Source organism: Nomascus leucogenys, chromosome 15 (genome assembly GCF_006542625.1).
Source record: "Nomascus leucogenys isolate Asia chromosome 15, Asia_NLE_v1, whole genome shotgun sequence".
Taxonomy (NCBI): domain Eukaryota; kingdom Metazoa; phylum Chordata; class Mammalia; order Primates; family Hylobatidae; genus Nomascus; species Nomascus leucogenys.
Genome location: NC_044395.1, coordinates 9,237,757 through 9,264,448, shown reverse-complemented (window position 1 = coordinate 9,264,448; position 26,692 = coordinate 9,237,757).

Here is a 26,692-nt window from a genome sequence, read left to right as displayed (position 1 = left end):
GGAAAGAAAGAAAACATTCTTATATTTTTTAATCCTTTTGGATTAATCTAATATTTCTCATTTATCTTCCCTGATAGTTCTTAAATTCTTTAAGAATTTAAGATATATCTTAATATATTCTTTAATAATTCTCTTAGTAGTCATAATTGAGGTTTTATAGTCTACCTTTAAATTAGGGCATTTATCACCTAATTAGCAATATTAGAATCTTGTATGAGTCTGACTCCAGGTTAGAAAAGAAATGTTTTGGGTGGCTGGCAAGATGGCCGAATAAGAACAGCTCCGGTCTGCAGCTCCCAGCGAGACCAACGCAGAAGGTGGGTGATTTCTGCTTTTCCAACTGAGGTACCCAGTTCATCTCATTGGGAATGGTTAGACAGTGGGTGCAGCGCATGGGAGGCAAGCAGAAGCAGGGTGGGGCATCACCTCACCCAGGAAGCACAAGGAGCTGGGGAACTAGCTAAGGGAAGCCATGAAGGGCTGTGTCTTGAGGGACTGTGCTATCTGGCACAGATACTACGCTTTTTCCATGGTTTTTGCAACCCACAGACCAGGAGATGCCCTCGGATGCCTACACCACCAGGGCTCTGGGTTTCAAGTACAAAACTGGGCAGCTGTTTGGGCAGACACCGAGTTAGCTGCAGGAGTTTTTTTTCGTACCTCAGTGGCACCTGGAACCCCAGCAAGACAGAACCATTCACTCTCCTGGAAAGGGGGCTGAAGCCAGGGAGCCAAGTGGTCTTGCTCAGCAGGTCCCACCCCCACAGAGTCCAGCAAGCTAAGTGTCCACTGGTTTGAAATTCTCACTGCCAGCGCAGAAGTCAGAAGTTGACCTGGTACGCTCAAGGTTGGGGGGGAGGGGCGTCCGCCATTACTGAGGCTTGAGTAGGCATCTTTCCCCACACAGTGTAAACAAAGCCTCCAGGATTTCAGACTGGGCGGAACCCACTGTGGTGCAGCAAAGCCGCTATGGTCAGAGGTCTCTAGATTCCTCCTCACTGGACAGGGCGTCTCTAAAAGAAAGGCAGCGGCCCCAGTCAGGGGCTTATAGATAAAACTCCCACCTCCCTGGGACAGAGCACTGGGGGAACGGGGGACGTGGGCACAGTTTCAGCAGACACAAATGTTCCCGCCTGCTGACTCTGAAGAGAGCAGTGGATCTCCCAGCACAGCATTTGAGCTCTGCTAAGGGACAGACTGTCTCCTCAAGTGGGTTCCTAACCCCCATGCCTCCTGACTGGGAGACACCTTCCAGCAGGGGTCGACAGACACTTTATACAGGAGAGCTCTGGCTGGCATCTGATGGGTGCCCCTCTGGGACAAAGCTTCCAGAGGAAGGAGCAGGCAGCAATCTTTGCTGTTCTGCAGCCTCTGCTGATGATACTCAGGCAAACACGGTCTGGAGTGGACCTCCAGCAAACTCCAGCAGACCTGGAGAAGAGGGGCCTGTTAGAAGGAAAACTAACAAACAGAAAGCAATAACATCAACAAAAAGGATGCCCACAGAAAAACCCCATCCAAAGGTCGTCAGCATCAAAGATCAAAGATCAAAGGTAGATGAATTCACAAAGATGAGGAAAAACCAGTGTAAAAGTGCTGAAAATTCCAAAAACCAGAATGCCTCTTCTCTTCCAAAGGATTACAACTCCTCGCCAGCAAGGGCACAAAACTGGAAGGAGAATGAGTTTGATGAATTGACAGAATTATGCTTCAGAAGGTGGGTAATAACAAATTCCTCCAAGCTAAAGGAGCATGTTCTAACCCAATGCAAAAAAGCCAGCAACCTTGACAATGTTTACAGGAACTGCTAACTAGAATAGCCACTTTAGAGAAGAACATAAATGACCTGATGGAGCTGAAAAACACAGCACGAGAACTTCATGAAGCATACACAAGTATCAATAGTCAAATCGATCAAGTGGAAGAAAGGATATAAGAGATTGAAGATCAACATAATGAAATAAAGTGTGAAAACAAGATTAGAGAAAAAAGAAAAAACAAACAAACAAAGCCTCTAAAAAATGTGGGACTATGTGAAAAGACCAAATCTATGATTGATTGGTGTACCTGAAAGTGATGGGGAGAATGGAACCACGCTGGAAAACACACTTCAGGATATCCAGGAGAACTTCCCCAACCTAGCAAGACAGGACAACATTCAAATTCAGGAAATGCAGAGAGCACCATTAAGCTACTCCTCAAGAAGAGCAACCCCCAAACACATAATTGTCAGATTCACTAAGGTTGAAATGAAGGAAAAAATGTTAAGGGCAGCCAGAGAGAAAGGTCCGGTTACCTACAGAGGGAAGCCCATCAGACTAACAGTAGATCTCTCTGCAGAAACCTTACAAGCCAGAACAGAGTGGGGACCAATATTCAACACTCTTAAAGAAAAGAATTTTCAACCCAGAATTTCATATCCAGCCAAACTAAGCTACATAAGCAAAGGAGAAATAAAATGCTTTACAGACAAGCAAATGATGAGGGATTTTGTCAACATCAGGCCTGCCTTACAAGAGCTCCTGAAGGAAGCACTAAATATAGAAAGGAAAAACTGACACCAGCCACTGCAAAAACATACCAAAATATAAAGACTCACGACACTACAAAGAAACTGCATTAACTATTGTGCAAAATAACCAGCTAACATCGTGATGACAGGATCAAAATCACACATAACAATATTAACATTAAATGTAAGTGGGCTAAATGCCCCAATTAAAAGATACAGAATGGCAAATTTGATAAAGAGTCAAGACCCATCAGTGTGCTATATTCAGGAGACCCATCTCACGTGCAAAGACATACATAGGCTCAAAATAAAGGGATGGAGGAATATTTACCAAGTAAATGGAAAACAAAATAAAGCAGGGGTTGTGATCCTAGTCTGATAAAACAGGCTTTAAACCAACAAAGATTAAAAAAGACAAGAAAGGGCATTATATAATAGTAAAGGGACCAATGCAACAAAAAGAGCTAACTATTCTAAATATATATACACCCAATACAAGAACACCCAGATTCATAAAGCGAGTTCTTAGAGACCTACAAAGAGACTTAGACTCCCACACCATAATAGTGGGAGACTTTAACACCCCACTGTCAATATTAGATCAACGAGACAGAAAATTAACAAAGATATTCAGGACTTGAACTCAGCTCTGGGCCAAATGAACTTCATAGACATCTACAGAACTCGCCACCCCAAATCAACAGAATATACATTCTTCTCAGCACCATGTAGCACTTATTCTAAAACTGACCATATAATTGGAAGTAAAACACTCTTCAGCAAATGCACAAGGATGGAAATCATAATAAACAGCCTCTCAGAAAACAGTGCAATCAAATTAGAATTCAGGACTAAGAAACTCACTCAAAACTATACAACTACATGAAAATTGAGCAACCTGCTCCTGAATGATTACTGCATAAATAACAAAATCAAGGCAGGAATAAATAAGTTCTTTGAAACCAATGAGAACAAAGACACAATATACCAGAATCTCTGGGACACAGCTAAACCAGTGTTTAGAGAGAAATTTATAGCACTAAATGCCCACATCAGAAAGCTGAAAAGATCTAAAATTGGCACCCTAACATCACAATTAAAAGAACTAGAGAAGCAAGAGCAAACAAATTCAAAAGCTAGCAGAAGAGAAGGAATAACTACGATCGGAGCAGAACCAAAGGAGATAGAGACATGAAAAACCCTTCAAAAAACCAATGAATCGGCCGGGTGCGGTGGCTCACGCTTGTAATCCCAGCACTTTGGGAGGCCGAGGTGGGCGGATCATGAGGTCAGGAGATCGAGACCACAGTGCAAACCTCGTCTCTACTAAAAATACAAAAACAAAATTAGCCAGGCGTGGTGGCAGGCGCCTGTAGTCCCAGCTACTCGGAGAGGCTGAGGCAGGAGAATGGCGTGAACCTGGGAGGTGGAGCTTGCAGTGAGCTGAGATCGCGCCACTGCACTCCAGCCTGGGTGACAGAGCGAGACTCTGTCTCAAAAAAAAAAAAAAAAAAAAAAAACCAATGAATCCAGGGGCTGGTTTTTTGAAAAGATTAACAAAACAGGTAGACAACTAGCTAGACTAATAGAGAAGAAAAGGGAGAAGAATCAAATAGACACAATAAAAAATGATAAAGGGGATATCACCACTGATCCCACAGAAACACAAACTACCATCAGAGAATACTATGAACACCTCTATGCAAATAAACTAGAAAATCTAGAAAAAAATAGATAAATTCCTGGACACATACACCCTCCCAACATTAAACCAGGAAGAAGTCGAATCCCTGAATAGACCAATAACAAGTTCTGAAATTGAGGCAGTAATTAATAGCCTACCAACCAAAAAAAGCCCAGGACCAGATGGAATCACAGATGAATTCTACCAGAGGTAAAAACAGGAGCTGGTACCATTCCTCCTGAAACTATTCCAAACAATTGAAAAGGAGGGACTCCACCCTAACTCATTTTATGAGGCCAGCATCATCCTGATGCCAAAACCTGGCAGAGACACAACAACAACAACAATAAAAATTTCAGGCCAATATCCCTGATGAACATCAATATGAAAATCCTTAATAAAATATTGGCAAACTGAATCCAGCAGCACATCAAAAAGCTTATCCACCATGTTCAAGTCAGCTTCATGTCTGAGATGCAAGGCTGGTTCAACATACGCAAATCAATAAATGTAATCCATCGCATAAACAGAACCAATGACAAAAACCACATGATTATCTCAACGGGTGTAGAAAAGGCCTTTGATGAAATTCAACACCACTTTATGCTAAAACACTCAATAAACTAGGTATCAATGGAATGTATCTCAAAATAATAAGAGCTATTTATGACAAGCCCATAGCCAATATCATACTGAATGGGCAAAAGCTGGAAGCATTTCCTTTGAAAACTGGCAAAGACAAGGATGCCCTCTCTCGCTACTCCTATTCAACATAGTATTGGATATTCTGGCCAGGATGATCAGGCAGGAGAAAGATATAAAGCATATTCAAATAGGAAGAGAGGAAGTCAAACTGTCTCTGTTTGCAGATGACATGGTTGCATATTTAGAAAACCCCATTATCTCAGCCCCAAAACTCCTTAAGCTGATAAGTAACTTCAGCAAAGTCTCAGCATACAAAATCAATGTGCAGAAATCACAAGCATTCCTATACACCAATAACAGACAAACAGAGAGCCAAATCATGAGTGAACTCCCATTCACAATTGCTACAATGTGAATAAAATACCTAAGAATACAACTTAAAGAGATGTGAAGGACCTCTACAAGGAGAACTGCAAACCACTGCTCAAGGAAATAAGAGAGGACACAAACAAATGGAAAAACATTCCATGCTCATGGACAGGAAGAATCAATATTGCAAAAATGGCCGTACTGTCCAAAGTAATTTATAAATTCAATGCTATTCTCATCAAGCTACCATTGACTTTCTTCACAGAATTAGAAAAAACTGTGTTAAATTTCATATGGAACTAAAAAAGAGCCCATATAGCCAAGACAATCCTAAGCAAAAAGAACAAAGCTGGAGGCATCATGCTACCTGACTTCAAACTATACTACAAGGCTACAAAACAAGGCTATACTACAAACTATACTACAAGGCTACAAAACCAAAACAGCATGGTACTGGTACCAAAACAGATATATAAACTAATGGAACAGAACAGAGACCTCAGAAATAACACTACACATCTACAACCATTTGATTTTTGACAAACCTGACAAAAACAAGCAATGGAGAAACGATTCCCTATTTAATAAATGGTGCTGGGAAAACTGGCTAGCCATATGCAGAAAACAGAAACTGGACCCCTTCCTTACACCCCTTTATAAAAAACTTAACTCAAGATGGATAAAAGACTTAAACATAAGACCTAAAACCATAAAAACTCTAGAAGAAAACCTAGGCGATACCATTCAGGACATAGGCATAGGCAAAGACTTCATGACTAAAACACCAAAAGCAATTGCAACAAAAGCCTAAATTGACAAATTGGATCTAATTAAACTAAAGAGCTTCTGCACAGCAAAAGAAACTATCATCAGGTGGGATGGTAAGGGTGGGAGGGTAAGAGTTGGAGGGGAAAGAGGGATAAAAGACTGCGCACTGGGTACAGGGTACACTGCTTGTGTGATGGGAGCACCAAAACCTCAGAAATCACCACTAAAGAACTCATCCATGTAACCAGACACAACCTGTTCTCCATAAACCTATTGAAATAAAAAATTAAAATTAAAAAAAGTTTGCCTTAGAGTCTATATTGTCTGATATTAGTATAGCCACTTCTGTCTTATTTTGATTACTATTTTCATTGAATATTTTTCCATTCTTTTGCTTTCAACCTGTGCATGTTCTTAGATCTAAAGCGAGTGTCTTATATACAGTGTGTCGTTGAGTCTTGTTTTTTAAATCCATTCTGCTAATCTATGTCTTTCAATTGTGGAATTTAATCTTTTTACATTTAAAGAAAACACAGATAGGAAGGATTTACTTTTGCCATTTAATTTGTTTTCTGTTTGTTTTTTGCTGCTACAACAGAATGCCACAGCCTGAGTAATATATCTTTTAGAAAAACTTATTTCTCACAGTTCTGAAGTCTAGGAATTCTAAGATCAAGGGGCCACATCTGGTGAGGGCATTCTTGCTGTGTCACATTATGATAAAAGGCATAACATGGTGAGAAAGTGGGTGTGTGAGACAGAGGAAATCAAGGCACACTAATTCTTTTTATCAGGGGCCTATTCCTGGAATGACTAATCAACTTTTATGATAATGGTATTAATCTATTTGTGAGGGTAATGCCTTCATGATCTAATCCCCTTTTAGAGGCCTCACCTTCCAATACTGTTACATTGGCAAGTGAATTTCAACATGGGTTTCGAGGAAACATTCAAACCATAGCATTCAGCCCCTGGCCTCCCAAAAACTTATGTTCTTCTCACATACAAAGTACATTCATTCCATCCTAATAGCCTCAAAAGTCTTAACTTGTCCCAGCACCAACTCAAAAAGCTAAAGCCCAGAATCTCATCTAAGTCAGATAAGGATGAAACTCAAGGCATGATCCAACCAGAGGCAAATACTCACTCACCTGTGAGCTTGTGAGATTAACAAATTATATGCTTCTAAAATACAATACTGGGACAGGCATAGGATAGACATTCTCATTCCAAAGGGGAGAAATACAAAGAAAGAAAGAGGTAACTGGTTCCCAATAAGTCCAAAACCCAACAGGGAAATTATTAATTCTTAAAGTTGGAGAATAATCTCCTTTGACTCCATTCTGGGCACACTGGGTTTGGGTTATCAAGACCTCAAACATCCCCTCTAGTATGGCTTTGCTGGGCTCAGTATACCCAGAAGCTTTCATAGATTGGAGTCTCATGCCTGCAGCTCTCTCAGGCTGGTGTTGCAAACTGACAGTGCTACAATTCTGTAGTCTTTGGTTGGCCCATTCCAAAGGCTTTTAAACTGATATGAATTTAACTTCAATAACATACAATAACTCTACTCCTTTATAGTTCTGCCACTTTATGTTATTGATGTCATAAATTATATCTTTATGTATTGTGTACAAATGAACATAAATTTATAATTATTTTATGCATTTTCTTGTAATCTGTATAAAATGAAAAGTGGAGTTACAATCCAAAATTATAATAATATCAGTTTTGATATTTGTCCATGTATTTATCTTTACTAGACATCAGCATATTTCCATAAGGCTTCAAGTAACTCTCTAGCATACTTTTATTTCAACTTGAAGAACTTTTTTTTGAATTTATTGTCTGGCAGGTCTAGTGGTAATAAACTGACTCAGCTTTTATTTATCTGAAAATTTCTTACTTTTTCCCTCACTTTTGAATAACAATTTTATCAGATACAGAATTCTCAGTTGACAGTTTTTTCTTTCCACTCTTTAAATATACTACCCCACTGTCTTCTTGCCTGCAAAGTTTCTGATGAGAAATCCACAGATAATGTTAGAGTATTTTTGTGTGTGTGCCAAGTTACATTTCTCTTGCTGCTTTCAAGAATCTCTCTTTGTCTTTGGCTTTCAACAGTTTGATTATAATGTGTCTTAGTAAGGATTTCTTTGGGTTAATCCACTATGGAGTTTATTGAGCTTCTGGATTGGTAGATCCATGTCCTTGTCTCAGACCTGATCTTCCTCTAGCATCTCAGAGCAACTCCAAGACTTTGCTCTGACTGCTTGCCTGAATCCCCAAACTCTCCAAAACTCCTGACCCTTCATATCCTATTGTATGGCCAACTCACATCAGCCTGCTGACCAAGCCCCATTTACCCTCCTCCTAACTGCCCTCCAAACTTTCTAGCCTCAGACAGCCTTGAAGGTACCATGGAAGGCACTATTATGCATAAAATAGAGGAGTTAGGCATAGAAGCAATATAGTCAGATGCCTTTAATTTACAGAAGAAACAGGACTCAATTAAAACATCAACCCAAATAAAGGTGGAGGAAGACCCTGATTCATACCCTTTCGGTTATCAGGCCAGACACCATGTTGTCAGGTGAGGGAACTATGGAGTATGAATTGGGGGTCAGATATGAATTCTGAGTCATTTCCTTTCATTAGTTCAGTTCCTGCCAGCATAGGGCATAACTTACTGAACTTGGTGAAAGGAGCCCCATAGCCCTGCTCCTATGGCTTTGCCTCCCCTGAGTCACTAGGATGTCAAGGATGTCAATCTCTGAGGGTGAGATGGCTTTCTTCTGAGTCCCTTCCTCCAGCCTTATTCCAGCTTGCCAGCCTCCTGCCTTCCACACCCTCAGTGTGACAGTAGCACAGCCCCCTTTGGGAGTGACAAGCATAGGGATGGGGGATTGCTGCAAGCCACCCCCAAACAGCAGTTCTCGAGCAGTTTCCATGGCTGCAGCTTCAGCAGATCTCTCACTTGCCCTTCCCACTGCAGGCTGCTGGGACACTGACAAGTCAGGCTGGAGAGGAGGGACTGGATGGTGTAGCTCCCTAGCTGTGACCTCTGCCTATTCTCCCCTGCCTGAGAAAGCCTTTGTGTAAAGCACATGAGAGTGATAATATTGACCTTTGGTTCACATAAATTTATTACAAAAGTGCTTCAGGAAGAATAGGAAGTGGTACTACCCAACATGATATTGTGGGATCCATTGTCTCTATATTCCCAGACCAAGAGTGATCCAGGCAGGCACTCACCCTGTCTGCCAAAATTAAAAATGTTGTATGCTATGGCTGAGGACAGATCATTGAATACATTCTTTTTTCTTGTTTTCAACAGTAGCTCAGATCCCCTAGCCAGGGTAGATGTCAGAAACTTCAGGCTTCAAGAGCCACTGTCAGAGGTCACATGCCCAGGGAGGGCAGTGAGCTATGGTCTACAGCTGATGCTCTGCTATGGGAAGGGAAAGAACCTGGCAGTGGGATGGCTGCAGGAGTGGCCCGATAAAGGTCAAATACCACTAAGGCTTAGATTTGGCTTGCATGTTGGAGTGGGCAGGAGATCAAGAACAGTTTCTTCTAGATGGCCTTTGGAGTCAGAGGCTCAGGTTCAGAGCAGACTATCTGGTTTTTCTTGGTGGGTGAGAAATTAGGACATTCACTGAGCTTTACTGTTGAGATTCAGTGAGACTAGACTCTGATGTACAATTCTGGGTTGCCACGGACTGAGGAAATATCTAGAGAATGCATAGAGGTTCCAAGAAGCTCAGGTGAAATGTCTAGAGAGGCTCTCCTAGTGTCTCTTCCCCGTTTCTAGAGTTCCCAACTCTTGGAGATTTGCTGGCAACTCTGAAGTGCCCTCACAGCTGTTCCAAACTTCTAGGAATAGGTAGTCTTCCGTAGGTTGCTGAGGAGTGAGGAGGTTGTGGAAAAAAGGAAGGAGAAAGCCTAGAGGGACTGGTCAGTGTTCTTGGGATATAACCTATTCCGCACCCAAGTCCAAGTCACAAAATTTCCAAAGCTGTAACACATTGTGACAGGAAATTTTATCACGCAGTTGTTTCCTGAGGCCTCAGATGGTGTAAACTCACAGATTACACGCTATTAGATGAGAAGGTCAAGAACTCCTTTACTTACATCACAATGAGTGGAAGGAACCAGGAACCAGGCAAGAGAATGATAGAGAATGTCATGCTCAGAGGAAGGGAAGGGAAAGCAGTGCCTGATATTGCCTTACTGATTATCTACCTTACTGATTTTCTTAACGATTACTGATAATCAGGAAATTCTTTGATTAACTGCTATCAAGATTTCCACTGCTTACCCTCCAAGGGTCTCACATGCTGCTGCCATTGCTGCCTCTGCCTCTTTTTTCCTGCCCTCTTTTACTAGCAGTGCCTTTGCTATCTTATTCAATGAAGTCACTTCCTCACTGAATCCTGGTTGTGGGGTAAAAGAGGTAGAAAACTGGCTAAGAATAGTTCCTTTACCTCTATGGGGAGGCCATTTAAGATTAGAAGTTTCTTATCATTTAGACACTCACTTGTCTGAATTTAAAGCAGGAACTTTGGGGGAGGTTTTCAATGCATCAGATAAGGAAATGACCTAGAAACCATTGCACTGTGTTTCACAAAATAGTATGTATCTGGAAGAACAACCACCCCACCACCCCATTCCCCTGTATATGTAGCAACACATACACAACCACCTCTCTGATTCCTCATTTATTTGGGGGATGTAAAAAAATGGAATCCTCTTGCTATCCCTATTCAAACAGAGAGAATGACATAGAAATCTCCTGTCTAAAATAGTAGTCTTCCCAACACAGAAAGAAAGAAAGAAAGAAAGAAAGAAAGAAAGAAAGAAAGAAAGAAAGAAAGAAAGAAAGGTAGTAGATTCAAAACTTCAGCTCAGACTTTGTGAAGTCAATCATTGAGTATCAAATTACAGAGGTTTTGTTGCTTAAAAGTGTAGGACCCATGGCCTCATTCTTATGCCCCTGAACCTCTGGGCAGGCTTGAAGCAGGAGGATGAATAATAATTAGGACCAAGTAACATTAATTTCATCCTCATGGTTGATGGACTTATATTAGGTTCTAATTTACTCAGCAAAACATTTATCTCTGCAAATTGATGTTGCATTTGGGATAAGCCAGTTTCCAACTGGATACCCCATGATGGAAGAGGCATTGTCTCACCTTGTATTACTGGGAAGCTCTTACAAGGAACAGGAGTCCAAGAGCTGAAACCAATCCTTGCTCCTTGCACATTTTGGAGAGCTAAAGCCCATGCTAGCCTGTCCTCCTGAATAACATGCCCCCCACGTCTGCAGCAATGTTGATCAATTCCTTGCTTTGGAAGTAAAATTCCAGGAGTTACTGAGTACCACTCTCAGACTTCTGGGAAGCGGACAGGCCTTACCTTATTCCTGGGTTCATTCCTCCAACAAGTATATATTGGATGCCTGCCACCTGCTAGGTATTGAGAAGTGGCTTGAGGTACTGAGAACACTACTTACAACAAAAGAGACAAGTGAAAACAATGGTGTTTTGAAGAAAGATTCAGAGACTTGGGGATAGAGGAACAAAGCCAGGACCTGGGTTATATCCACAAGAGAACCAGCTGAGATAGATTTCACTTTCCTTCTCTTTCCATTGGACTGTGGAGTCATATTGAATGCGTAGTTTGCATTTTAGTTCCACCTATGCCAGCTGCTCAGTAAGTCTGACACATTTATACATCCCTGAATGATAGTATTGTTGGAAATAGAGAAGCTGGGCCCGCCTAATTAAATTCCTTACTGAGACCCATGTCATGGCAGCAGCATCATATTTGGGATAAAGCTCCTACAGTTTCTAGCTCTACCACTTATGAGACTTTACGAAAGTGACTTGACCTCCCTATACTTCATAAGGTTGTAGAAGAAAATAAAATGGGATAATGTGCATAAATGGCTTAGGTCAGCACTTGGCATAAGAAAGTGCTCATTATCTATTTATTTATTTATTTATTTATTTTGAGACGGAGTCTCGCTCTTTCACCCAGGCTGGAGTGCAGTGGCGTGATCTCGGCTCACTGCAGGCTCCGCCCCCCGGGGTTCACGCCATTCTCCTGCCTCAGCCTCCCTTGTGGCTGGGACTACAGGCGCCTGCCACCTCGCCCGGCTAATTTTTTGTATTTTTAGTAGAGACGGGGTTTCACCGTGTTAGCCAGGATGGTCTCGATCTCCTGACTTCGTGATCCGCCCGCCTCGGCCTCCCAAAGTGCTGGGATTACAGGCGTGAGCCACCGCGCCCGGCCTCATTATCTATTTAATATTAAAAGTATAATAATAATCAATTTTATTATATCAAGAAGGACAGTCGTTGAGTCCCAGAGAGTGACCTGTTGTAAATGAACCAGGGCTCGTGATAGAAATGAGATGTGCGGTTATAGCATTGAAGTGAATCATGAGCAAAATAAGACTAATCTTTTCCCTCAAATGTGCTTGCAAGAAGAGCGCTTCGAAGGGGGAGTTTTCAGGAAGTGTAGAAACTTAACTTGAAGAAGAGTACTTTGAACTGCTGCTGGACCAAACCCCTGAAACATACAGGCTTGTCCTCCCGTGAGGCAGGGGAGCAGCCAAGCGTAAGAAAGAGCCCGTAGGCCTGGCCTTAGATCCTTCCTGTGGGTTCAAAGCAGCTAATGCCTTGGAGTAGATGGCCAACATTTATCAGCCTGCGAATAGAAACCTAATTTCACAGATAGTATTAGAGAAAACATATTAACTTTCTGACCACGTCAGTAGAAAAAATCTTTGCTTATATGTAGAGGTTAAATAAGTTATTGCAGAGGCAATAACTTGGACCCAGGAAACATGGGAGCCCAGTTTGGGAATTCAGGACCCACTGGAGAAGACGTCCAAGGTTTTTAACAGTGAGACATTATTGTAGAAGCTTACATTTCATGAGATACATGAACAGTGCCTGGCAAATTCTCACTGTTAACATAGTTAATTCAACAAGAAGAAAAGAGAAGAAACACCATGTTGGTTTTGTAACAAAAAGACTCAAACTCTGTAAAATATTTGAAGAGATTTATTCTGAGCCAATTATGAGTGACCATGGCCCATGACACTGTCCTCAGGAGGTCCTCAGAACATGTGTCCAAGGTGCTCGGGGTGGAGCTTGTTTTATACATTTTAGGGAGACATGAGACTTCCATCAAATACATTTAAGAAATACATTAGTTTGTTCCCAAAAGGCAAGACAGCTTGAAGTGGGGGCTTCCAGCTTATAGGTAGATTTAAAAATTTTCTGGTTGACAAGTGGTTACGTTTATCTAGAGACCTGAGATCAATAGAAAGGAAATGTTTGGGTTAAGATAGAGGGTTGTGGAGACCAAGTTTTACTGTGCTGAGGAAGCGCTCAGCAGACTTCAGAGGGAGTAGGTTGTAAAATGTTTCTTGTTGGGCTTAAAAGGGTGCCTGGCTCTTAGATGATTGTTCCCTGGGTCTGCAAAGAAAGAAAAAGTGGGGGAAAGGGGGTTCCCTACAGAAAATGGATTATTCCCACAAGAGACAACCTTGTTGCAGGGTAATTTCAAGATAATGGCAAGAAAATATATTCGGGGTTAAAATATTTTGATTTCCTTCCTTATTTGTTATGTGACGTGCCAGAGTCAGTCTGGAACGCAGGCCACAATATGTAGGGTTAAATAAAATCCCTACTGTGAGACCTCATGGTTTGTAGGGCAGATTCCCCAGGCCCCTTAGCTAGGATTTGAGCAAGATAAAAAAATCAAAGTTCTCAGTTTGCAGGAAAGATAAGGTGGCTCTCAAGTTGGCATTCTGAACCCAAGCTCAGCCTTGTCAGGAGGCGCTGAAGTAGATCTGGCCACGCAGCCAAGGGCCTGCGGGCAGGACCTCAGAGGCTTCTGAGACTGGGAGAAGTTGTAACAGGGAAAGGTTTATTTTATTTTTGATGTGATTTTTCTCTTTTGTGTCCTACAGTAGCCATCCTGATGCTAGTATAACCTAGGTATCTCTCTGTTCAGGAGTGAAACAAGATTTGGTACAGAAAAAAAGCTAAAATAATATAGTAATAAACAGGGTTTGACATTTAAAATCTGATGATGCAACATAATTGCAGCCTCTTAAGTTGGGGAATTATTTTGAGAAGGGGTTTTCCAAACTCCTTTTATCTTTCATCTATTATATCAACAACTGAGCCTGAGGCACACATATCCAAAAACAGTCTCATGATTTAGAGAGGATACCTTCAGCCCATTAGTCAATGAAGGCTCAGTGCCTCTACGTTAGAAAGAGAGAATGGGAAGAGGGGAGATGAGAGAGTAAAGATAGCAGAATGTCAAAATTTCTCAACTGGTTGTGTCTGATAGGTGGAGAGAAAGGTCACTGCACTGACTGAGGAATTTATTCTGATTACAAGAATTGAAGTTTCTATTACACAATGGGGGCAAGAAAGACAATATTTGAAAATCAGAGAATTCACTGGCTCCTTTGCCTAAGAGTCCTGTTCATTAGAAAACTGTAACGATGGCCGGGCGCGGTGGCTCACACCTGTAATCCCAGCACTTTGGGAGGCCGAGACGGGTGGATCACGAAGTCAGGAGATCGAGACCATCCTGGCTAACACGGTGAAATCCCGTCTCTACTAAAAAATACAAAAAAAAAATTAGCCCGGCATGGTGGCGGGCACCTGTAGTCCCAGCTACTCGGGAGGCTGAGGCAGGAGAATGGCGTGAACCCGGAAGACGGAGCTTGCAGTGAGCCGAGATCACGCCACTGCACTCCCGCCTGGGCGAGAGTGAGACTCTGTCTCAAAAAGAAAGAAAGAAAAAAGTAAACTGTAACGATGCAATAAGACAAACGAACAAGCATTCCAATCCTGCAGGGTATGCCCCCACGTTGAGAACCCCACCCAGCTAAGATGCTACAGAAGTAAGAGCATGGGGTGGGAAGAGGGCCACTTTGACTCTCAGGTCAGACATCACAGCCAGTTAAGGAAGTGGAGGCTGCAGCAAACATTTTTATATTGTTTAGTCATTTCATTTGCCTTCCTTGAACTCCATGGCTTTATAGCAAGAGCCCTGATGGTGACTGCTTCGTGGTCTTTTTGGTGACAGAATGATGAATTGCTATCACCTCTCAAGCGTAGGATTGTAATGAGAATTTGTGCATTCTGTCACCCAGATGAAGAAGAATGGATGCTCAGAGGCAAAATGGGTGGGGTGTGCTGGGTGTGCTGGCTTTCCTGCATTTACCCCTTTCACACCCATTCCCTACCTTTCTCCAGCCTGCTCTCTGCCCCACATCAAATATGGATTATATCACTGGGCCCCCAAAGCCTCTGGACTCTGTTTGAGTGACCAGTGGGAAGCTAATGCAGATCAGCAGAAGGAAATAGTGTGAGGTCACAGGCTTTGGTCTCCTGGTTCCCACTGTGGGACGTGGCTTCGGGCTGGCTATGCTCCCAACAAAACGTCGCTGTTCAACACACTTCCTTCCCAGTCCCAGCAACATCCTTTCCACCTCATCCCTTTAGGTTAAGGGTGGTGAAAATCCAACCTCCTCTTGCTCCAGATCCCTCAACTGTCTTTGTGGTTCCCTTATTCCCTGCATAACCCTGTGTGATTAGACCCTTCATAAAAAAAAAACTTGTTGAAATGCTAATTTAATGTGCCATCTGTTTCCTATCTGGACCCAAATAATACCAACATGTTTCTTGAGACTTTGGCTAAAACCTTGAGAGAGTCAGGTGATATAGAAGAAGATGTGCTGCCCAGGGTGGATGCCACAAAGCACTGAAGCAGGTGTTTTCAGGAGTTACAGGACTAATGCATAATGAGGGAGATTTGACCCGTGGGCTAGACTGTTAAACTGAAAAAATGATGAGTATCTTAAGTTTGGTTACCTAGAAGCAGAATCTGAGATACGAATTCTAGTGCAAGTGATTCATTGAAAAAGTGCTTTCAGGAATAACCTGTAAAGGAGTAAAGAAAGCAGAAGAGAGCAAGGGGAGAAACAAGGCACAAGCATGGTTTCAGCTTAAGCATCAGGCTTAAGAGCATGCCGGAGGATAATTGACAGCACAGGCTCATCCCATCTCTAGGCAAAGGAACAACCTCATGTGTCCCTGTATCAAGTCATTTTTTTGTGTGTCACCCACAACAAGAGGCATTTCTAGGTGAGGTGGCTCCCCTGATCCAAAAGCAATTCTCAAGAGAAGGGTGTCACTGGTAGCTATTAGTAGCTAATATTTATAGCACTGCCAAGTAAAGAGGACCTGGACAGGGCTCCAATTGCATCTATTAGAATCTATACCTTATTCACTTATTTCTGTCGATCACATGTATTAAGCACTACTCTTGGAGGGGCATACAACTTGTTCCTAAGAAAACCAGGTTTTATTTATTATTTCTGTAGAGTTCTAGGGGCCAGGATTCTATGGCTACCATCCAGTCTTGCTACCCATTACAGGAATTTTGCCCACCTCAAACCTGCTGATTAAGTGCTGACACCTGGCTCTTCCTAGCTTGTGATCCTATCTTCCCCATTCTTAGGGAGCCCAATTCTGTGGCAGCACCTCTTTCCATCAGCTCCAGCCTACAGAGGAAAGTCACTAGTGATCTTCTCAATTGTGCTGACAAATCCTTCACCTGCAGATTTTTACCTCCTTGATACAGGCCAGCAAGTAATGCTTCCAAACTTATATAAGTGATCTACTCTAACATGTTGAATTCTCTGAGCCTTTTGTTCCCCTCTTCCGCAATCTGACAAGGCAGTTTTTGCATTTCTACTTTATTTAATGTGGGCTGACACTTTTTCCAATGCTTCAAGAGCTGTCCATCAGTGGATCAGGAACAATCAGTCTCCAGTGCACTTATCATGGGAAAGTGCCACATAAAAAATTCTCCCTTATTTGGTTTCATATTCCATCCTTATCAATCCAGCACCCTCAGGATTTACTTCCAGGTATGTTCTCCCAGTGGTAGCCAGAATATGTTAGCTAGGCTCTTCAGCTCCTTCAATGTCAAATCCCTCTCCTCGCTTAAAAAGAGCAGCACTTCCCCAGTTGGTCTATGATGAGCTTTGACCCAATTCATTGCTCTGGTTGCCAGCAGAGAAAGTACGGGCAGATCCTGGGAAAGTCAAGCATTATCCTGAAAGACATTTTTGTGGTCTTTCTATGCTGTTCTAGCGAGAAGACTGCTATCTTCCTGCGTGGTCACTGGGACAAAAGAAGAATTTCAGGGCTTAAGGAGTTAAGTATACCAATCCAGATATCCCCATTATCCCAAGTCTCAGAGTCACACTCCTTCCTTATGAGGGCCCTGACTTTGGCTCAGGAGACTTGTCTTGGCTAAGGATTTCATTCTCTCTAAAGTTCTCCAACCCTTACCATTGAATGCCTTGCCTCATTATCAGCTGCAAGAAATGAAGGTATTTCTAAATGCTGCCAAGAAAGTCCTCTGACTCACACTTTGCTCTAAATTTTTGAATTAATAAATACGAGCCTGCCATTTTCTGTCTTTGGTGCTCCAATCATGCTTAGCAACAACCATCCAATGCCACAATCCTTATCATCACTATCATCTCTGTATTTCTCAGGAGTCAGAGATACCCACGAGCAAATTCATCTTCTTCCATCTCTTCTAAGTCCAAGTTCACCACAATTGAAAGTTTTAACAATCACACTGCTACCACATATCAGCAACGGTCAGTACTCCACCTACCACCATAGGGTACTCATTGACATTTAGCCAGTTGAACAATCCAATGCAATATTCCTTATTATGGCCTGCTTTTTGTGACCACTCCTGTTACCAATTGTCTTTGGCCAGGTTCCACAGAAGCAGAACTTGGGAAGAGGATTCTGGTGCAAATAATGCAGTGAGGAAGTGCTCTCAGGAGAAAACTATAAGGGAATGAGGCAAACGGTACAATGGGGTGATGCTTGAAGAAGATGTGATTCAGGTGAAGTCAGGCTTTGTCCAAAAGATAACTCTGGAACATAAATGACACTATACCCAGCCCCAACTTGTGCAAGTTAACCTCCCCTTTATTCACACATATCAGTCAACCACTGGCTGTGGGGCACCCTTGGGGAGAGGGCAAACCTTCCAGTCATTTCAGGTGAGAAGCTCCTCCTGTCTGAGAGCAATGCTCAGAAGAGTGTGGCCATGAGTTGTTAGCGGGAAAGAAGCAGAGTTTCTCAAGGGCTGGGCTGTCAGTAGCTGACTGCTTAGCCATAATTCAATAGGGATTTAATAACATGGAGAACAATGAGATAGTACGTTTTTATGTAACTTTGTAAGAAGTAAGAACAAATTCATAATGTGTTAAAGTTATAACAATGGCTGCTAGATAAAGCAGAGGATGGCTACACACAGAAGGAAAGGAGACAGCTAGGCTCGACCATCCTTGCTTGTGTCTTCCAAGCCTCCTTCCAAAGGGATCTGTGGGGGCCACAGCCCCTGTGTAGACCTGTCCTCCACGACACAACCACAAGGCCTTTCGCACTACAGCAGGCACCTGAGGCAAGTGCGGACAAATGTGTAGACTAGCAATAGATCTACGAAAGTAACATCAAATAATGAGCTGGGACAATCAGATCATTTCTCCCATTTTTTTCAATTATTTATTTATGCATTCATCTTGTATTCATGGTAATTTATTTTAAACTTTGGGCTTATTTATTTTGTCATTCAAATTGATCCAGTTTGGGCCATGGGGAGATCTCTCAGTTTGTTCCTATTTACCTCTGATATACTCCCTCAGATTTACAGGCTCATCTTCTCTTCATTTAATTTCCTGCCCCAGTCCTACGATCAGCCATTTCTCCAAGGACTTCTGATTTCTTTTTTTTTTTTGAGAATGGTGTTAGAAACCACAGTCTGGGTGCTAGGGGTACTCATTACTATTGTTGTTACTGTTATTTGACAGAGCAAGGAAATATACGTATCAATAATAACTCATAAATATACATATTTATAAATATTTCTTTCTTTTATATACATATTTACAAATAATCTGTATTTATATTTAACTAAATATGAATTCATACTGATGTCTAATTCATTACCTCATTGATCATTCTAGCACCTTTCTCTTGCTTATCTGTAACTTCTAACTCCAACAGTGAGAAACCTGGATTCCCCCAGCCCCCATTCATTTGCTTAGGAGTTCAATTACAGTGTACCTGTATAGCAGTATCAGAATTATTAACCTATAACCTTGGGGAAAACAACTTTATCAACTAGAGTGCTGAACTTGTGTACATTTTCTTTTGCCTTTAAGCTTACAGGCTACACTCATTTACAAAGTTACTCAGATCAGAAACTTTTCCCCCAACTCAACTCAGAGAGATTGTTTCACACATTTGTAACAGTTAGATCATTTTTGTCACATTCTGCATTCCTTCCTGGAATTCTCTGACTTCCTAAATGTTTTTTTTTAATTTTCATACATTGTTTCATTCTTTGTGCAGTAAAGTTCTATGGGGTTTGACAAGTGCATAGTGTCATGTATTTACTGGTATAATATCATACAGAATAGATTCATCACCCTAAAAAATCTTTTAAACTTTACCTATTCAATCCCTTTTTTCCTCTTAATCCACTGGCAGTCATTGATATTTTCACCAACCCTGTACTTTGGTCTTTTACAAAATTGGAATCAGAGTACACATGTTCCCAGACTTACAATGATTTGACTTACAATTTTTTTAAACTTTAAGATGTGTGAAAGCAATAAGCATTCAGTAGAAGCCATACTTTAGTACCCATACAAGCATTCTGTTTTTTACTTTCAGTACAGTAGTCAATAAATTACATAAAATACTCAATTACACGAGATACTCAAAGCCAATTATAAAATTGGCTTTGTGTCAGATGCTTTTGCCCAACTATAGGCTAATGTAAATGTCCTGAGCACATTTAAGGTAGGCTAGGTTAAGCTATGATGTTTGGTAGGTTAAGTGTTTTAAATGCATTTTCAGTTCACAATATTTTCAACTTACAATTGTTATAACAGGATATAACCCCATCATAAGTTGAGGAGCATCTGTATGTAGCCTTTTCAGACTGGCTTTGTTAACTTAGCAATATTCATTTAAAAATGTATCCATATCCTTTCATAGCTTGATAGATCATTTCTTTTCATCATTGAGTAGCATCCCACTGTTTGGATGTACCATAGATTACATATCCATTCACTTATTGATGGGCATCTTTATTGCTTCTACTCTCAGGCAATTATGAATAAATATGATTTTAACATTTGTGTGCAGATTTCTGTGGGGGCATAACTGTTCAAATTGGTTGAGTAAATATCTAAAGGCATGATTACTGAATGACATAGCAAGAGTATAATCACCTCTCTGAGAAACTACCAACTGTCTTCCAAAACAGCATTACCATTTTGCATTCCTGCCAGCAATAAATGAGATTTCCTATTGCTCTATATCCTTGACAAAAATTGCTACTGTCAGGGTTTTTTTTTATTTTTTTGATTTTGACCATTTAAAATGTATAGTTGCATAATATTGTTGTTTTAATTTGCAATTCCCTAGTGAGATATGATGTTAAGTATATTTTCATATGCTCATTTACTATCTGTATATCTTTTTCTATTCAGATTTTTTAGCCAATTTTTCTGGCCTTTTTTTATTTTTATTTTTTTTTATTTTACTTTAAGTTCTGGGACACATGAAAGTGCAGCGTGCAGGTTTGTTACATAGATATACATGTCCCATGGTGGTTTGCTGCACCCATCAACCTGTCATCTAGGTTTTAAGCCCCACATGCATTAAGTATTTTTCCCCTTGCCCCCTACCCCCTGACAGGCCCTGGTGTGTGATGTTCCCCTCCCTGTGTCCATGTGTTCTCACTGTTCAGCTTCCACTTATGAGTGAGAACATGCAGTGTTTGATTTTCTGTCCCTGTGTTAGTTTGCTGAGAATGATAGTTTCCAGCTTCATCCATGTCCCTGCAAAGGACATAAACTCATTCTTTTTTATGGTTGCATAGTATTCCATGGTGTATATATGCCCCATTTTCTTTATCCAGTCTATCACTGGTAAGTATTTGGGTTGGTTCCAAGTCTTTGCTATTATAAATAGCGCTGCAATAAACATACATATCCATGTGTCTTTATAGTGGAATGATTTATAATCCTTTGGGTATATGCCCAGTAATGGGATGGCTGGGTCAAATAGTATTTCTGGTACTAGATCCTTGAGGAATCGCCACACTGTCTTCCACAATGGATGAACTGATTTACACCCCCACCAACAGTGTAAAAGTGTTCCTATTTCTCCACAGCCTCTACAGCATCTGTTGTTTCCTGACTTTTTAATGATCATCATTTTAACTGTCGTGAGATGGTATCTCATTGTGGTTTTGATTTGCATTTCTTTCTCTAATGTCTGGCCTTCTTTTAGAAGCTAAGACTTCTGGTATGATGTTCAATAAAACTGGTAGGAGAGGACATCCTTGCCCTGTTCTTGATCTTAGGAGGAAAGCGTCCAGTTTTCATTGTTAAGTACAATGTTAGCTGTGGGTATTTTTATAGTTGCTCTTTATCAAGTAGAGGAAGTTCTGTATTTCTACGTTTCTCAGGGCTTTTATCATGAAGGGATGTTGAATGTTTTTAGTGCCTTTTCTGCATCATTTGATATGATCATGATTTTTTTCTTTAGTTTCATGTTGTGGTGGATTACATTAGTCAATTTTTAAATGTTGAACCAGTCTTGCATACCAGAAATTAATCCCACTTGGTCATGGTGCATAATTTTTAATACAATTTTGTATTTAATTTGCTATTTTTTTGAGAATTTTCTCATGTCAGTTCATGAGAGCTATTGGTCTATACTTTTCAGTTTTTGATGTTTTTATATGGTTTTAGTATTAGGGTAATTTTAGGCTCTTAGAACGATTTAGGAAGTGTTACCTCTGCTTCTGGTTTCTGAAAAGAATGAGGAGAATCGGTATCATTTCTTCCTTAAATATTTGGTAGAATTCACTCATAAAACAACCTCAGCATAATGCTCTCTTTTTTGTAAGGTTATTAATCATTGATTCAATTACTTTGATAGATTTTGGCCTATTAATGTTATCTATTTTTCCTTACATGAATTTGGTAGTTTGTGTCTTTCAAGAAATTGTCCATTTCATCTACGTTATTAAATTAGTGAGCATAGAGTTATTTGTAGCATTACTTCATTACTCCTTTAGTGAACACAGAATAAGGAATGAGGGCCTCTTTAAATTTATCATATTGATAATTCATGTTTCTTCTCTTCTTTTCGTGGTTATCCTGGGTAGAGGTTTATCAGTTATTTTTATTTTTTCAAAGAGCAAGCTTTTGATTTGTTTGATCTCTATTTTCCTGTTTTCAATCCATTTCATTGATTTCTTCTCTAACTTTGTGGTTTTCTTCTTCTGCTTGTTTTAGGCTTTAAATGTTCTTTTTTTTTCTGGTTTCGTAAAGTGGAAGTTTATGTTATTAATTTTTAGATCTTTCTTCTTTTGCAAAGTATGCACCTAATGCTATTAATATCTCCCTAAGCACTTTTTTCTTGCATCTCAAAAATTTTGGTAAGTTGACTTTTCATTTTCATTTAGTACAAAATCCTTTAAAATTTTTCTTTAGGCTTCTTCCTTGATCCATATTTTACTGAGAAGTGTTTTTTTTTTTAATTTATAATATTTGAGGATTTTCCAGTTATCTTTCTGTTATTGATTTCTAGTTTAATTCCACTGTGATCTGAGAACAACATACTTCATATGATTTATATCTCATAAGTCTGTTAAGTTAGGTTTCACAGCCCAGAATGTGCTTCATCTTGGTGAATGTACTATGCAAGCGTGAGAAGAATGTGCATTCTGCTATTGTTAGACAGAGTATTTATAAATACCAATTAGGTCAAGTTAATTGATTACCACTTATTGTTTTTGATAAATGTCCTGAAGATAGAAATTTTCCCACTGAGAAAGCTCTGAATCAGGTCAAAAAAGGACAATCTCTGTGAATGGGGCTTTTTTAGAGTGCATCCAGATAGGTTTAATAATGATACTTCTCTGGGAATGGGGACTTTTTTGGTTAGTTCCAAGCTCATTCTTCACCCTTTGGCATCTGCTACCCTGATAATTTTTACAGCTACCATGATTACAAGGTTGCTGGCTTTTAATACTATCACACAGCTGGTTAAAGGGGGATGAGAAGAGGGAAAGTTGAAATGCCACAAAGTTCACTGTTCTTACATTACTTTAAAAGGCCAAAATTCGGCCTTTTTAAAATAAACACTCCTCAGAATGTTCCAAGATTATGATTAATTTCCAGAATTTGAAAAAAGTTGATTTTGTCCATTTTTGCCAATGTTCTCATTGCTTTTGTGGAGAAGCAGAATTTTGGACATCCTTGCTCTGCCATTCTGGAACTGCTTCTCAAGATAGTCTTTTGAAAGGAGGAAAAGAGAAGAAAATTGTTTGCAAATTCAGTTAACTTTATAGCTGAGATATTCAATATAAGGGCATAGTTTTAAATAACAGATCTGTCAAAAAATTAAATAGGTTGCATTGGCAGGTAATTAAACTAGATTATCTTCCGGTTATCATATAATCTTAAGTTCCAACGAGTTCTAATTCTTGGTTACATTTTGTTCAGGTGTTCAATAAAAATTTTTTGAAAGAACGTTTATTAATATCTAGAGAATAACAGTTTGTTTTCCTCGTATCTTTCTCTTAACCTTTCTCTAAATTCCAATCCCATAACTCTGAATAACATTCCTAGAGATAGGTTAAAAAATCTGGGTTACTTAATGCATGGAGATGAAAATGGCTTGTAAATTCTGCAACAATGAAATTATTGTTTTTAAAATCATATATTTACAAATAATAAAATTTTACTTTTGCCTATCTCTACCTTGTTTAATGTCCAAACCACTGACTAGGGTTTGACAAGGATAGTCTACCATAAAATTCAAGAGCATTTATTGTACAAGATGTGTGTTACTTTGTCATTTGTTGTTCCAAAATTTCAAAAGAAATACAATTTGTGTACAACTTGTAGGTTTTTGAGTCCTGTGGAATAACACTTTGTGCATTGCTATATTCTCACAAGTTATAACTCATTATTCTATTCCCACTTCATGAAATACTTACTGGTCAAGTCAAAGGAAACTATGTAATATAGCTACTGATATGTTTACTGTCATTGCTTTTCATCAATACCAAATATTACTATAATCACAACAGTTTGTCAAGAACATGTCACACATTATTTGCGTGGAAACTTAAAGTAGTTCCCTCTTAGAAGAACCAAATTCATGCTTCTAAAAAGATCTGTCTGAGAAGGAATATCTAATTTTCTTGTCTGTGGGTGATAATATAGTGCAATTGTTAAAAGTAGAGACTCTAATGTCAGACAGCTATTAAATGAATCCTGGTGTTACCACGCAAATTAAGTTTTGACCTTACAAAACTTTAATCTCTACTTATGGAGACTCGATTTCTGCATCTGGGAAATAGAGATGATAATATCACCAGCAAAAGCATTTTAGAAAGGTTAAATTGCTTGGCACATAGAAAGTGCTCAAAATATTTTCAATGGTTCATAAAGCAATGAAATTCATACTGAAGTTCACGTGAAGTGGCTTTTTACATACATATGGAATGAAAAACAGAACTGAAGGAAAATTTTGGTAGCTCAAGAGTTTGTATTAATGACTGCTCTTCCATCAGGATCTTTGTTATGTATGAGACATGAGTAATGATTTTATTATCTGCTTGTCACCTAAGCCTAGCAAATTGCCAACAATAACATAACTTAAAAGAAAGTTAAGCATATCTACTTTGATAAATCTGATTTATTAATACAATATTATGTTATTTAAATGAGTTAGTTTTTAAGTTATTTAAAGATAATTTTATGCCTATGTTTAAAAATTAAGAAAAATATAAATTACCTATAACATTACTGCTACAGGAGACCTTTGGTCAAATGGTTCTCTTATGTATTTTCCAACTCTCTGTTGAGATTTACTCTCTATCCATTCATGGCTATCTTTTTTTTCAGTCCCTGAGAATATTTATAGAAGCTGTTTTAAATTCCTTGTATATCAATTCCAACATGTGTATTACTGCAAGGGCTTTTTATATTGAATCTCTGAGACTTTTTCCACAGTTTTATTTCTATGAGGAAAAAATATATGTGCCAGAAAACAGCATCATGCCAATTTTCAAAACTAGGTAGTACATCCAAAACCCAGAATTTTCCACTGGTAAAACTGCAATTATTTTAAAAGTTCATAGATTGAGAGAGAAAGAGAAGTGAAGTGATGATAGATGAGAGATAAACAATAGGTTTTAAACAAAAATAGAATTTCAAAATTTTCTCTTTTTCACTGAATATATTTTAGGATGCTTTCATGTCAATAAATTCACAATGACATTATCATCACTTCCTATGGATGCATTTCAGCATATGGATGTATCTTGTTTGATTTAGGTAATTTTGGTTATTTCTACCTTTTCACTTTTATTACCAACACTGCTGTGAAACTTCTTCACAAGTTGTTTTTTTTTTTTAACTTTGCCTCATTCTTTCCCCAAAATTAAGTTTGTAGTAAGAATTTTGGATCTGAATATACGCCAATTCTTACAAATACTGCTATTTTTTTATTTGCTTTCAGAAAACCACTTATATTCGTATCAACAGTGTACAACGTTTTCATCTTTGGCAATATAATCAGAAGTTAAATTTCTTTTGTTTACTTAACTTGCATTTCCAAAATTAAAAATAAGATTGGATATTTTCATATCCAATCTTGAATTGGATTACCTGTTAATGTCTGTTTATTTTTTAATTGGAGAGTTGATCTTGTTTTAATTTATATGAATGTGCTATTGGTATACTAAGGAGGTCAACCATTTATCTGCTTTATTTATTAAAAATATTTTTTCCATGAAGTCATTTATCTTCTTTTTTTTTTTTTTTGATGGTTTTGACTCACTAAGTTTTTATTTTTGTATGCAGTCAAATCTGTTGATCTTGTCCTGGTTTGTGATTGCTGTCATAGTTAGAAAACCTTCTTCACCATTAAATTACATAAATATTTATAAATATTGCTAATATAAGAGTGGGCACAGAATGAGAGAGAGCTTTGGAATTATACAGATATTGGATCAGATTCCAGCTCTGCCATTAACTAGCTGTAACATATTATATTTTCCAGAGATGGCTGCAACAATAGCTCCCATACCACAAGTTCTTCTACAATTTTACTACTCTCTAATCAAAAGATTAGATTAGAATCTGGCCAGGCTTGTAACTCACTTGTAATCAATAGAACATAGCAGAAGTGATGAAGCATGACTTCCAAGGTTAGGGCCTAAAATGAGATGCAACTCCTATCTTGTCAGCTATACATTTACCTTTAGAGCCTTAAGCTACCATGTAAGAAGTCTGGGACCCCCATGCGGTGAAGGGGCCTGGGCTGCATGCAGAGTCTCCATGTAGGTGTTCTGACAAGAGCCCCAGGTGACAAGAGTCTCCATGCTGGTGTTCTGATAAGTGCCCCTGGTGACAAGAGTCTCCATGTTGCTGTTCTGATAAGTACCCTAGGTGACAAGAGTCTCCATGTAGGTGTTCTGACAAGAGCCCCAGGTGACAACAGTCTCCGTGTTGCTGTTCTGATAAGTTCCCTAGGTGACAA